Source organism: Megascapheus bottae, chromosome 4 (assembly GCF_031878675.1).
Source record: "Megascapheus bottae isolate mThoBot1 chromosome 4, mThoBot2.hap1, whole genome shotgun sequence".
NCBI classification, from domain to species: Eukaryota; Metazoa; Chordata; class Mammalia; order Rodentia; family Geomyidae; genus Megascapheus; species Megascapheus bottae.
The window spans coordinates 56785565-56800497 of NC_143512.1; positions in this window are offsets into that span (position 1 = coordinate 56785565).

Below are 14933 nucleotides of genomic sequence, written 5' to 3' on the forward strand. Positions count from 1 at the left end.
TGAACAGAATCCCAGGGTCACAACAGATTGGAGAGAGGCTTGATAAATAGGACTACCTAAAAATAAAAAGTTTCTGCACAGATAAAAGCATAGCCACAAAAGTGGAGAGACAGCTAACTTACCAATAATACATCTGACAAATGCTCAATATCCAGTATCTACAGGGAACTCAAGAAACTAATCCCCCCAACCCAACAAATCATTTACTAAATGGGCAAGGGAACTAAAGAGTGACTTATCAAAAGAAGAGATTAAAATGGCAGAAAAGTATATGAGAAAATGTTTATCACCCATGGTCATAAAGGAAATACAAGTAAAAGCAACCCTAAGATACCACCTTACCCCAACAAGAATGGCCAAGATTTTGAACTCGGACAATGACAGATGATGGCGGGGTTGTGGAGAAAAAGGAACCCTACTACACTGCTGGTGGGATTGTAAACTAGTTCAGCCACTCTGACTTCTGTATTTTTAAGGAAAGATTGTGCTATCTTTAAGTATTTGTACAAAAGAAATTGCCATTCAACAAAGCAGTTTATGAATACAGTCCAGATGCTCTTTAGTGGACAAATGGATCAAGAAAATGTGATATATATACATATATATATATATATGATTGATTCTTATCGATCAGGAAGAATGCTATTGTATTACTGGTAAGGAAATGGAAAAACTTGGGGGAAAATGTATTAAGCAAAGTAAGCCAGATTCAGAGAACCAGGTTGCATGGTTTCCCTCATCTATGGTAGCTAGCATGTATTTATGAATCATGTACTTATAAATCTACAAGTAACCACACTGGTTGGCTAGCAAGCGTTTACAAATGGATTAACTGAAATGTAGTAGATTCCTTTTTAAAGCACAATTAGTATAGTTCATTTAAAAAGAGGGAGTCAAAATACAACAAAATAAATAACAGGAAATGGATACTTGCAAGGTGGGGAGATGGGACCAAGAGGAGAGGGGTAGAAGAATGAAGGGGAGTTGAGGGGAGAATGCAGGCAACAACTCATTGTATATACCACAGAATTGAGAAATATAAAGGAAGAAGTGGTTCAAGGGGCCGTAAAAATGTTGAAGGGAGGATACAGACCAAGATGCACAGCACACATAAACTTCTTTGTTAGGTGGCAAAAAATTGATAAGCAAATTTGATAAGGAAAGTGAGAGAAGGGGTGAGCTGGGAGGGGTAGGTGAGAATGTTGAAATAGGTAACATTGTCAGACTCTGTGGCCAAAGTGAAATGCAAATAAAAACAACACTGAGATCCTCCCATATCAGTTAGAAAATGGTCATCATCAAGAAAACTAATAACAAATGCTGGAGAAGATACAGCCAAAAGCAGCTCTATCACGCTGTTAGTGGAAATGTAAGTTTGTTTCATCACTCTGGAAAACAATATGCATGGTCCTCAAAAAAACAAACAAAACGCTTCACTTCACTTCTTTTTAATATTGTTAATCTTGTCAAAAATATGACTTTCTTAGACTCAACTTCACTTGTGTTTATCTGACAAACTGCAAGTTTTTCAAAAGAGTTTCTGTCAAAAGTCCTTTCTTTGCTCTGAATTCCCATTTCCAGCCTAGCAATAAAAGGAAAAATAACCATGCATCACATTTGCTGCTTGGCTGCCTTGAAATCTCCTCCTGCACCAAATGATTATTCTGTCACTTTAAAGTCAACCTCTCACAAAATTTCAGAACACATGAATTGTTGATATGCTTTTTGCCAGAATGTAACATAGACGGCCACACTTCCAGTTGCCTAGAATCCCTGTGCTCACCTGAAACCTTTTAAGCATACTTTGTTGCCCACATTCTTAGTCTCATCATGCTCTTCCAAATACCCACTAGAAACATGCATTACTCTCTGCTTACAAAAGTAACTCTAGCTTCTTCTTCAAGCTCCCCCAATTTCTTCTTGCAAATGGTTTACAAAGGATCATCTTTAGTCACAGCAATGAAAAAAAATGCACAAGAAAGTATGTGAATTCTGGTGTCCACGGTTATTACCTATCAAAGTAAAGGCATAAAAATACTTCTTTAGGAATTTTAACTGATATTTGAAGCCCTCTGCTTAATTTATCTTAGGTAGGTAAAGCTATATTATCAGTCACTTAAAGTCTTATCTCTAGTTTACCTATAAAATTATTTGCCTATTAGTGTTATAGATTATGTAAAAAGTATGTGCATTTTAGTATGTCTATTCACAAATTGTGTTTTAGATAAAATTGTTTAATATCAGTTAAACAATTTACAAGTAAGTATATTACCTCATCTAAGTATTTGAAATTGACTTCAGAATATAAAAGTCCTAAATTCATGTGTAATTTATTCAACTACCCTATTTTTCTCAAATGCGTTAAATAGAATTTTCAAATTTCCAATACATTATTCTGTGCATTCAGAAAATCTTGACAAATCTAGTTTTATTAGCCAACTATATCTTTTTGAATAATCTACCATGAAAACAATCCTAGGTATCAAAAATATAAATTGGCACCATTTAATCATCTTACAAAGATCATTAGAAAACCAGTGGGTAACAATTTGTAGAGCAATATATAGATTTAAAATGGGTGAAATCAGCTGTATCTATTTTCATATAGTTAGTAATCAAAATGGCTATTGCATGCTTTAGGAACTATGTTTGTATTCTATGTCAAATCCCATTACAAAATATGTCATTGGAAGGGTTCTTAGCAAAATGTATGCCCACACCCCTGGATGATGGCTCATTTATTTTAAGCCATATTCAATACAAAGCAGGACATTTTTACTGTCTTTGGAATCTGCTAATACATTTGGATTGTGTTGCTATATACTTCTGGCCAAAAGTCTTATATGGAGTGTACATTTTTCTGAACATAGATTCCATAACTCATTCTTTATGATCACTTTCTACATTCCCTTGAATTCCCTTTCTGCATTCCTGCTAGACTACTGACATAGATTATAGATTTTACTTCTATTACAGTTTGCAAAATAGGTGAAATGTATTTGAGGAAGCCAAGAGTTCTCTAAGCATTTTGTCTGAGATCTAATTATTCCAGATGATAAAGCATTGTCTTCCAAGGCATGTCAGGATTTGGTAGCATAATCTGCTGATATCTAAGGAATGTGGCTTGGCAATCACTTTGGCTTTAGGGCTTTGAGGATTGATTTAGGTGGGTAAAGGTTCCAGGGCTAAATCAGAATCCAATTTTGGACACAAACTCAGCACTGCTGTGGGAAAAATAATGGAGCAATTTCAATTTAGACATCCAGTCAAACAGGTCATCAGTATAAGAAGTAGTAAGTAAATAGCTCTTAGGAATTAGGATACCATCTAAATGGAACATTCTGATATACACAGATTTTTATTTAATTTAAGTAGTACCAACTAATTTGGACTACAAGAAAAGCTAAATCTCAAGGATAAACTATTCCTTGGCAATCAAATTGGTATAAATAAGGAACTGGTTGAATGACATCTGAACTGTTTGGTTCAATACCTAAGGTAGCTGCTGCAAGACAGAAATTGTACTTGTCATTACTAATTTTGGAAATCTTACAGGAATAGAAATTACTGGTACTGCCTTAGGAAAAAAAAATAGGTGAAATCTTCATCTAGAATTACCAGTCCATTTTTTTCATCCATTAGAAATAATAATTAAAGTTCAGCAAACCAAAATACCATGAAGCATGTACTTGAAAGGGGTGAGAAAAAGCCAAGGGGAAAGTGGTAGATGAATGAAGAGGAGAAGAGGAGAAGAGGAGGGAAAATGCAGACAAGAATCCAATATGTATCCGACAAAATTAAGAAGTTGGAGGGAAGGGATGTGTAGAAAAGGAATGAGTGAGAATGTTGAGAGAGGTAAACTTGATGAGAATGCTGTGTATTCATAAATTTGCTCTGCTAGGGCTGTGAGTTTGGCCTAGTGGTAGAGTGTTGCTTAGCCTGCACGAAGACCTAGGTTCGATTCCTCGGTACTACGTGTATAGAAAAGCTAGAACCGGTGCTGTGGCTCAAGTGGTAGAGCAATAACCTTAAGGAGAAACCCAGAGACAGTGCTCAGACCCTGAGTTCAGTCCCCAGGACTGGCAAAAAACAACAACAACAACAACAACAACAAAAAACCAAACAAACAAAAAACTTGCTGTGCTAAATGGCAACTCCTTTGTACAACTACTTAACGATGATAATACAAATTATCAGTCCATTGTATTATTCTTAGTAAAACACCTATTGTTTTCTTGAGAAATGTGTCTGAATACTCATGGGAAAGTTATAGAAAATTCAAAACTACTTTATAATTGCAAGACTTTCTTTTAAGAAAAAAAGAAAGCAAACCTTTTCTAATATGTCTTTTATGTATTTATCTTCTATTATATGTAAAACTATGTGAGTAGTTTCTCCTGGGTGGTGTAATTTAGCAGCTCAGTTCATTACTATTCCTAGAGAGCAGTGGGTCAGAAAGCTAAACAAGGGACGTTTCCAGGCACTCATATCTTCCAGTGTACACTCTTTCTGCTCTGTGGGATTCAGGCACATTGCTCTGCAGTTGATCATAACATGATTTAATGCTCTTGCTATCACTAAGGCTCTGCCCTAGTTTTCTGGTTTAACAAATAACAATAGTTCATTGTGTCACTCCTAGCATAACAGAAGGCATGGGAAATTGAGATTCTACTTGTTTGTCAAAGGCAAGTTCATATGATCACCATGAACCTGAAAGTCAAGAATGCATATTAAGCACCTACAGTCCTTTCTTTTCAATCCAAAGATTTTCTAGACTAACCTTTGACCATTCTGAAGAGAAAGAAGGAAAAGAACAGAGTCTCTACCAAGGATTTGTCTTCTATTTTGCCAGTAAACGTCATATGGAGATTCTTCTGAATATGCCTCAGTCCTTACTTAGCAATCTACCAGACCTCTGGATAATATTCAGGTTGTATTATTTGGACAATTGCCTTGGTTTTATTTTTCTTGTTTCCTCTTTCAGTTTTCTAATTTAGACATTCAGAACATTTATTTTCTATCTATCTCTGAAAGCTGCTGAAGAAAGGACTTACTTCTAGTATTTCACAGGTAAAGGGAGATGTATCACATTTTTTACTATAATTTGATACTCAATATTATGGTTGTTTAGAAGTTGGCTATCATCCATAAGCCATGTATATAGATTTTGATTAAATAATTACCTTTCTTATATACATTTACAGCACCTACTCCTATAGATTCTAGTGTATAAATATCAAACAGCTAAGGATGGAACCTATATTATTACCTCATAGAACTACACAGACAAATACAGTAACTTCTAAATCCACCAATTCTTAAACTAAATTAATTGAAATAAGATAAAATAAAAAGAATGAATCCGACACCCTAGCTACTTTGTATGAACTTGCCCTGTGCAGTTCCTGCCATGTTGTATAGCTCAACGACTATACATTTCGTCATTGAAAATCTAATGGAAGATTTTTCATTAGTTTGCTTTTTTCTTTTCCTGAAAAGATACAAATCCACATTCTATTGTCGTGTTCTTATCTATCACAAATGATAGAAGTCCTAAATTTCTAAGCAGCCAAGGAAAAAGTTCAGTCCTGTACCATCATCTGACGAATGCTCTGCATTATTTATCTTGTTTTACACATCAGGAAGCACCAAGGAGTCACACGACTTTCCCATTGTCCTCACAAAGTTAGTGAATGGTTCAGGTAGAATTAAAGCTGACAGCCCAGACCACTTAATCTGTGGAAAATCCACAGGCCAGACACAATGTGGTTAGGCATCACACACAAAGACACCCTCAAACCCTTCACTCTGGAATCTCTTTTTTTTTTTCATCTTAAATAAATTGCAATGGAAGTCTGTCTATTTGGTTTTCTTAAGAAATTATCCCTGGAACCACGGGCTTATTTGCTTCATTAACTCCAGCAGACTTTTGGTGATTATAGAATGCAATACATTATAGAGAAATGGAAACATAGAAGGGGATTAAAAATTTTTTAACCCTAATAGAGGTATTCAAACAATGGTATTGAAGAATATATATACATCAAACAGATCATAAGAAAGGTGTGGGCAGCTTTCCCAATGAAAACCATATTCCTTCATCCCATTTATGTGCCAGTGATAAATCTGTCATGAAGCATCCCTCATTCTTAAACACTGAAGAAATATCCTGAAAACCATAGAAAAAGACTCAACAATACCCAAAGTAGGATCCACACAGTAGTGACATATCGAGTTCTTTCCTGAGAGACCTACTGCCTTTTCTTTAAACAGCTGTGAGGACATGCCCTGACATTTCAAGGATCTGGGTATGAGTTATTCTGATACACTGGGACTCACATTATCTTAGTCATTTCTATTATAATAAAGAAATACGTGATAAGTAAAAAAATTAAAATCTTGGCTTATGACTATTTCAGTGAGCTCACCATGGCTAGAGACCAACCAATGGTTATTTCCCCTATTGTGGAATGCATAGTCCGAATGAACTTACTTAGTTGTTAGTAAAATTATCCCATTAGTTGCTTTACCTCTCAGTAAAAGCTACTGTAATCAGAGAAGTCAGGTAAAAGCTTGAGAAACTGCCGTTCCTTTGATGAAAAGATTAAATAAATGACAACATCACTTTTGAAGAGACTGGAAGATTAAAATTTTAAGGGCAGAAACATCAATATGGGATGGCAATCTGGAATGGCAGTGGAATAACAAACACTTAACTAGTTTCAGCTCCTCTGGCACATGGGCTGTCTGTGATCAGAGGTTACCACAACCTCCTAAAGTGTGACATTTGCAAGTTGACAAATGTATTCTTTTCAATATCCATCAGAAATGAGCATTGGAAGCCTTCATGTTGATATGAAATATATTAATTTCTGGCTTGTTCTGTGTATGTGGTACCAAGCAATCCAATCCAGGACTTCACGCATGCTAGGCAAGCACTCTACCACTAGGCCACGCTCCCAGCCCTTGGATCATTCTTGTCTCTCTCACAAAACAGACTGCAGAATCTAGATTAGACACTGGAGATCATTGTTCTTACCTACTTTTTCAATAACTTGATAATTAGAAATATCAAAATATTATACCTAAAATATATTAACAGCTCAAAAAATTGAATCACTCCAAAACTAATCTCCAAAGAAACAACCATCCAATTAAAAGATGGGCCAAAGACTTAAAGAGAGCCTTCTCTGAAGAAGAAATAAGCATGGCCTATAGACACATGAAGAAATGCTCAACATCTCTGGTCATAAAAGAAATGCAAATCAAAACAACTCTAAGATTCCACCTCACTCCAGTTGGAATGGCCAGGATCAAGAAAACTAATAGCAACAGATGCTGGCCAGGAGGGATCACCACTACACTGTTGGTGGGAGTGCAAATTCCTTCAACCACTATGGAAAGCAGTATGGTAAAAGACTAAACATAGAGCTCCCCTATGACCCAGGAATTCCACTACTTGGCATTTACCCAATCATCCAGAAACAAGGGCAGACTAAAGCCACTGGCACAATGATGTTCAGTGCAGCACTATTTACCAGAGTGAAGATATGGAACCAACCCAGATGTCCCTCAGTTGATGAGTGGATCAACAAGATGTGGTATTTGTACACAATGGAATTCTATGCTGCAGTCAGAAAGAATGACATTGCCCCATTTGTTAGGAAATGGAAAGACTTAGAAAAAATCATATTAAGTGAAGTAAGCCAGACTCAAAGGAACATAGGCTCAATGGTTTCCCTCATTTGGCATGAACAGTAGAAACCTTGGGCTCTCCTAGCAGAGATTTGCAATAGAACAAAGACCATATAGGACGATGCCAAATGAAAGGACCTCTAGGATATAGAAACAAAAGCCATATAATGAGTGATTGTTGTCCTTAATGTTCTATTTTAGCTCTCATCTCTTTTGCTGTCCCTTGGTTATCTCATATTGTTAAAGTATCTCACTTTGTTATCTGATATATTGGATATATTCATATTTTGTTATTTGAAATAGGATAGGGAAGGGGGAAAACAAGATGAGGGGTGGGGGTGGGGGGAAGGAAATGGGGACCAAGACATGAGAAAGGGTATCAAGGTATGTGAAGTAATGCACCTTTTATGTGGCGAATATAATGTAACCCTTCTACTAATTACAATAAAAATATATGAAAAAAATAAGAAACTAAAAAAAAGAAATATCAAAATATGCTTTGGTAAGACCTTGATGTTCCAGATGGAGCAAAATACATCATAAAAAGGTTCAGCGTCATGAGAAAGGGTATCAATGTTTGTGAAGTAATGCACCTTTTATCTGGTGAATATAATGTAACCCTTCTATTAATTAAAATAAAATATATGAAAAAAAGGTTCAGCGTGCCACATTAATAACTTGCTTATGTGTTTCAGTGTTATAAGAATTCTTGAATGTCTTTATTCAATTGGATTTCACACTCCTTTTTTGGAAGGATTTAGAATGAATGATCTGTGATAAGGATGCCTGAGGAAGAGGCGGGTGATTTGATCTTTATTAATGGACACAGAATATAAGTAACTTTGTGTCACAAAATATAGAAGAGATACTAGACAATTTTGATCCTAGACTGACTATATCATCTTTGCATTGGCCCAGCACCATGGGTATATTCACAGAGACTGATAACACTGATGCTACTAATACCTAGTCGGATAGTTCACTCATAGCTATCAAGATGCTATTTCTCAAGGAGAACTCAGGGGCAAGTTTTTACTTTGCCCTTTACCTTCACCTGGAAAGGAATAGTGTTTCATTTTAACAAAGTCATCTTGAATTCCAGAGAGGATTGACCTTGCCTGGCCTAGAGTCAGGGCTCAGGAAGGATGGAATCCATTATCAATGGATTTAACATATCTTTAACAAAGGAGTCAACTTTAGGGTGAGATGGTGTTTATCTGAACATCAGATCCGGTAGTCTTACACACAACATACCATCCCCAAACTGCAAGACCTGGTATGTATGTATCTTACATTATGCATCTCATCAGCTTGAGATGACATCCTGCATGGATGGGTGCCAACCTACAGGATATGACATGTACATAATCCAGTGGCCATTGGCTTCCCTTTCCTACAACTATTAGATAAAAAAAAACTTATGAATTTACCAACCAAGGCATCTGAGCAGAAGTGGATCTAGTCATCACCAACCATTTGTTGATTTGTGCTCGTCATTCCTGCTCCTAGAAGCTTAGGAGTTCTGGAAACTATGGTTTCAAGGAGGGACCTTCCTTTAGCAGAAATATTAATAATTTGAATAAACACTATGGCTTTGTTGTTTTGGGGCTTTTCGTGGCAGATGATGCTCATCCTAAGAAAATACATACCACAGTATAATGACCACAGTATAAATGGAGGTTATCATCACTGGGACATCATGGGGAAAAGAAAATCACTTGGGCCACTGAGATGATATATTTTAGCATTTGGTTTAGTTTTAGAAATAAATGCAATTACAAAACCACAACTTCATGAGCACATGGTTACAAAGGATTCATCTCCACAGGGAGTTTCAGACTCCACAGGGTTGAGTGCCACATAGCAAACTCGTAGTACAGATACTGAAGAGCCTACAGTGCATAAGGAGTGAGAAAAGAGCAATATAATCAGTATCAATTACAATATGAGGTTAAATGCAGCAGTTTGGACTGCAGTTTGTTCTATGGTCATGTTCCCCAACATTTTAAATAATAGAAGGCTTAGACCAATGCTATACTTGAAATTGATGAACTTGGGAAAAGATCTGGACAGTTAGAGGAAGATAGCAGTGTTCAGATCCACTGTATTAGTTTTTTTGTAAAGGTGTTGGGAAGATTTTTTAAAAACTGACAGAGAGAATATGCCATAGATAGGCCAGAGGGAAGACCAGAGTTCAATCCAACTTAGATATATGGGGCAACATTTTCCACAGGGTTTGGCTTTGGGTTAGGTACTAAGATGGTTTTCCAGATCTGCTTTAACTATCAGATGCTGTAGGAGTTGGACAACTGTCTCCTCTTCTGGAGATCCATCCTCATTTAAATGGAAGCCTTCTTCCCCAGGAAATGGTTCTCTCCCGCAGAAGACTAACACAAAGAGGACAACAGAGGTACAACAGTGATGGCTTCCTTGCGTCAGGATGGGGAAAACTGGATGGTGCAATTCTTACTCCTGTGCTCCCTATGGGATCAAGTTGAAGCTAGTCAGCAGCTTCAATCACATCTTTGTTTAGTTTTCTTTTCCACCCTAGACAATTGCAATTAGAGATATTACATGATATAATAATTTGTCAATAAAATGAAGAGGAGAGATAAAATCATTTACTCTACATCCCTTATTATCTGTTCCATGATATCATTTTCTCAGGAATTCCTTACACAAGTGAGGTTTCTAGAGAACCTGACTTAGCATGAGCCATGAAGCAAATGTCTAAGAATCTTGGATGAACTCCAAACACAACTAGTTACAAAGTGTTCTTTGTATGGGAAAATGTATGTGTGTGCACATGTGTGTATATACATACGTGTACACAATACACATGTGTTGCATGTTTCAGTGTGAAAGCCAACAAAATACCTCAAATGGCCCAGAAATCTTCTATCAGAAACCAGGACGAATGAGGGTTTATATTCCAAGCTTTAGACATGTTTGCTTCAGAGGCCTGTGAACACATGCATCACCTTTTTGGAAAGGCATGTGGCTGTATGGGAGTGACTGGAATAAATGCATGACTCAATCACATGTCTTGGAAGAGAATCAGTAGGCACATGGCCTGCTGAGCAAAAGACAAATGAAGGAGGCTTGAATTATCAATGTACTTGAAGAAGATTTTTCATCTTAGGCAATAAGCAGGACTATAAGACTAGGCTTGGATCTAATTCTTTGGACTTGGATATTGGTGGATTTGTATAATTAGAAATATTATAACTTAAGAAGACAGTTTATAAATAGCTAGGAAAGGACCGAAAAAATGAGTTCCTCTTCCCTGTAGAAAGAGATATGTATACACTTTTTATGTTCACCATGATTAGACAAGGTACTCAAGGTCTTGCAGAAAGAAACTCTGCACAAGAATAAACAAGACAGATCAGAAGATCTGGAAGGATATGAAACTGTTCAAATTCTAGAAACTTTTATCTGCCTGCTAGAAGCTTTACAAGAAACACACGTGTGGTTATTGAAATATTTGATAAACATCAAAGTGAAATAGATTGAAACACAGTGATTGTTGGTGACATTAACACACCACTCTCACCTATAGACAGATCAACCAGGCAAAAACTCAACAGAGAAACCTCAGAATTGAACAACTGTATAGACCAACTAGATCTAAACAGAAATCTGCTGATTATTCCACTCGCCACATCACAATATATGTTTTTTTCAGCAGCACATGGAACATTTTCCAAAATAGAACACATTTTAGGGAATAAAACAAATCTGTGCAATATCAGAAACACTGAAATTATTCCCTGCATTCTCTAGATCACAAGGACATCAAATTGGAACCGAACTCCAGTCTCCACAAATGAAAACCCTGTAACTCATGGAGATTGAACAACACATTGTTGAATCACCAATGAGTTATCAAGGAGATCAGAATAGAAATTTCACAAAAAGGAGCACACAAAATACCAGCTCCTTTGGGACACAGCCAATGCAGCTCTGAGTACTTACATTAACAAATTGGAAAAATCTCAAACCAACAATTTAATGTCGCACCTTAAGCTCTTAGAAAAAGAGCAACAAACCAACCCCAATCCCAGTAGAAGGAAACAAATTATTAAAATCAAAGAATTAAATGAGTTGGAGTCCAAAAAAACTATAGAAAGAATCAACAAAACAAAGAATTGGTTTTTTGAAAGAATTAACAAAATTAACAGACCCTTAGCAAATCTTACCAAAAAAAGGACACCCAAATAACAAAATCACAGAGGAGAATGGTAATATCACTACAGAAATCACCAAGATCCAGAGCATCATAAGGGAATACTTTTCAAACCTTTATGCCAACAAATTTGAGAATCTAGAAGAAATGGAAGGATTTGTAGACAATATTAATATACCCATACTGACCAAGAAGACCTTACAGACCTATTTCAAGCACTGAAATAGAAATGGAAATAAGAGTCCTTCCATCCAAGAAAAGCCTGGGGCCAGATGGATTCACAGCTGAATTCTATAAGGTCTTCAAAGCAGAGCTCACACCAATACTCCTCAAGCTCTTCAATGAAATTGAATACGAAGGCTCTTTGTCAAACTCATTCAACAAAGCCACTATAACCCTCATCCCCAAGCCAGACAGAGATTCATCAAAGAAAGAGAACTTTAGACCCATTTTTTTGATGAATATTGATGCAAAACTTCTCAACAAAATACTGGGCAAATGTCTTCAGCAACTCATCTAAAAAATTCTATACTATGATCAAACAGGATTCATCACAGGGATGTAAAGCTGGTTCAACATACTCAAGTCAATTAATATAATTCAACACATCAACAGTAGCAAGGACAAGAATCACAGGATTGTCTCAATAGATGCAGAAAAGGCATTTGACAAGATCCAACACCCCTTTATGCTAAAAGCTCTGGAGAAACTAGGAATCGATGGAACATTCCTCAATATAATAAAGGCTAGTATGACAAAACCACAGCGAACATTGTACTTAATGACGAAAAGCTAAAGCCCATTCCTCTAAAATTAGGAACAAGACAAGGATTCCTACTCTCTCCACTCCTCTTTAACATAGTATTCCTTTCCAGAGCAATAAGGCAAGTAGCAAGCATAAAGGGGAATCCAAATAGGGAAAGGGGAAGTAAAACTTTCCCTCTTTGCAGATGACATAATTCTGTATTTAAAGAACCCTATAAACTCCACTCCCAAGCTGCTTGAACTGATTCAAATCTTTGGCAAGGTAGCAGGGTATAAAATTAACCCTCAAAAATCAACTGCTTTCCTTTATGCCATCAACAAGAGGAATGAGGCAACAATCAGGAAAGCAACTCTTTTTGCAATAGCCTCAAAAAAAAATAAAGTACCTAGGAATTAACTTAATCAAGAATGTAAAGGATCATTTTTATGAAAACTTTAAAACTCTGAAAAAGGAAATTAAAGCAGAGTGAGGAAATGGAAAAACCTCCCATGCTCCTAGATTGGAAGAATTACACATTGTGAAAATGGCAATCTTGCCAAGGGCTATCTACAAATTCAATAAAATATCCATCAATAAACCAATGTCATTTTTTTAAGAAATAGAAGAGGCACAGATGTATCTACAGCTCAAAAAATTCAATCACTTCAAAACTAATCTCCAAAGTGAGAACCATCCCATTAAAAGATGGGAGAAAGACTTAAATAGTCTTCTCTGAAGAAGAATTAAAAATGGCCTATAGACACATGAAGAAATACTCGACAACTCTGGTCATAAAAGAAATGCAAGTAAGAACAACTCTAAGATTCCACCTCACTCCAGTTGGAATGGCCAGGATCAAGAAAACTAATAGCAACAGATGCTGGAGGGGATGTGGCCAGGAGGGATCACCACTACACTGTTGGTGGGAGTGCAAATTCCTTCAACCACTATGGAAAGCAGTATGGTAGTCCCTCAAAAGACTAAACATAGAGCTCCCCTATGACCCAGCAATTCAACTACTTGGCATTTACCCAATCATCCAGAAAGAAGGACATACTAAATCCACTAGCACAATGATGTTCATTGCAGCACTATTTACCATAGCAAAGACATGGAACCAACCTAGATGTCCTTCAGTTGATGAGTGGATCAACAAGATGTGGTATTTATACTCAATGGAATTCTATGTTGCTGTCAGAAAGAATGACAGTGCCCCATTTGTTAGGAAATGGAAGGACTTAGAAAACGTCATATTAAGTGAAGTAAGCCAGACTCAAAGGAACATAGGCTCAATGGTTTCCTTCATTTGGCATGAACAGTAGAAACCTTGGGCTCTCCTAGCAGAGATTTACAATAGAACAAAGTCTAGAGACATAAGGCCAAATAGTATGATGGTAAATGTAAGGACCTCTAGGATATAGAAACAAAAGCCATATAATAAGTGATTGTTTTCCTTAATGTACTATGTTTCTCTCATCTCTTTTGCTGTCCCTTGGTTATCTCATATTGTTACAATATTTCATCTTGTTATCTGATATATTTTATATGTGCTTAATTGGTTATTTGAAATTGGATAGAAGGGGGGAATCAAGATAAGTGGGGGGAGGGTGTAAGGAAAATGGGGACCATGTCATAAGAAAGGGTATCAATGTTTGTGAAGTTATGCACCTTCTATCTGGAGAATATAATGTAATCCTTCTATTAATCACAATAACAATATTAAAAAAAAGAATTAGAAGAAGCAATCCAAAATTTCATATGGAAAAATAAAAGCCCCGTATAGCAAAAGCAATTCTTAGCGGAAAGAACAGCACAGGAGGAATTTCAATACCAAACTTTAGACTCTATTACAGAGCTATAGTGACCAAAACAGCTTAGTACTGTCACAAGAACAGGCCTGAAGACCAATGGAATAGAACTGAGGACCCAGATATTAACTCAGAGACCTATGGACATCACCTAATCTTTAAAAGAGGGCAAAAAAAATAGAATGGAAGAAAGACAGCCTCTTCAACAAGTGGTGCTGGCAGAATTGGTTAAGCACCTGCAGACAATTAAGTTGGATCCTTCTTTGTCACCCTGCACCAGGATTAATTCCAAATGGATCAGACCTCAAGGTAAAAGCAGATACACTGAAAACTTCACAAGAAGGAATAGGAGATACACTAGATCTCCTTGGCACAGGTCAAAACTTTCTTAATAAGGACCAAGAATCACAACAAATCAGAGAAAGTCTGGATAAGTGGGACTGCATTAAATTGCAGAGCTTCTGTATAACAAACGACATAGCTAGGAAACTAACTA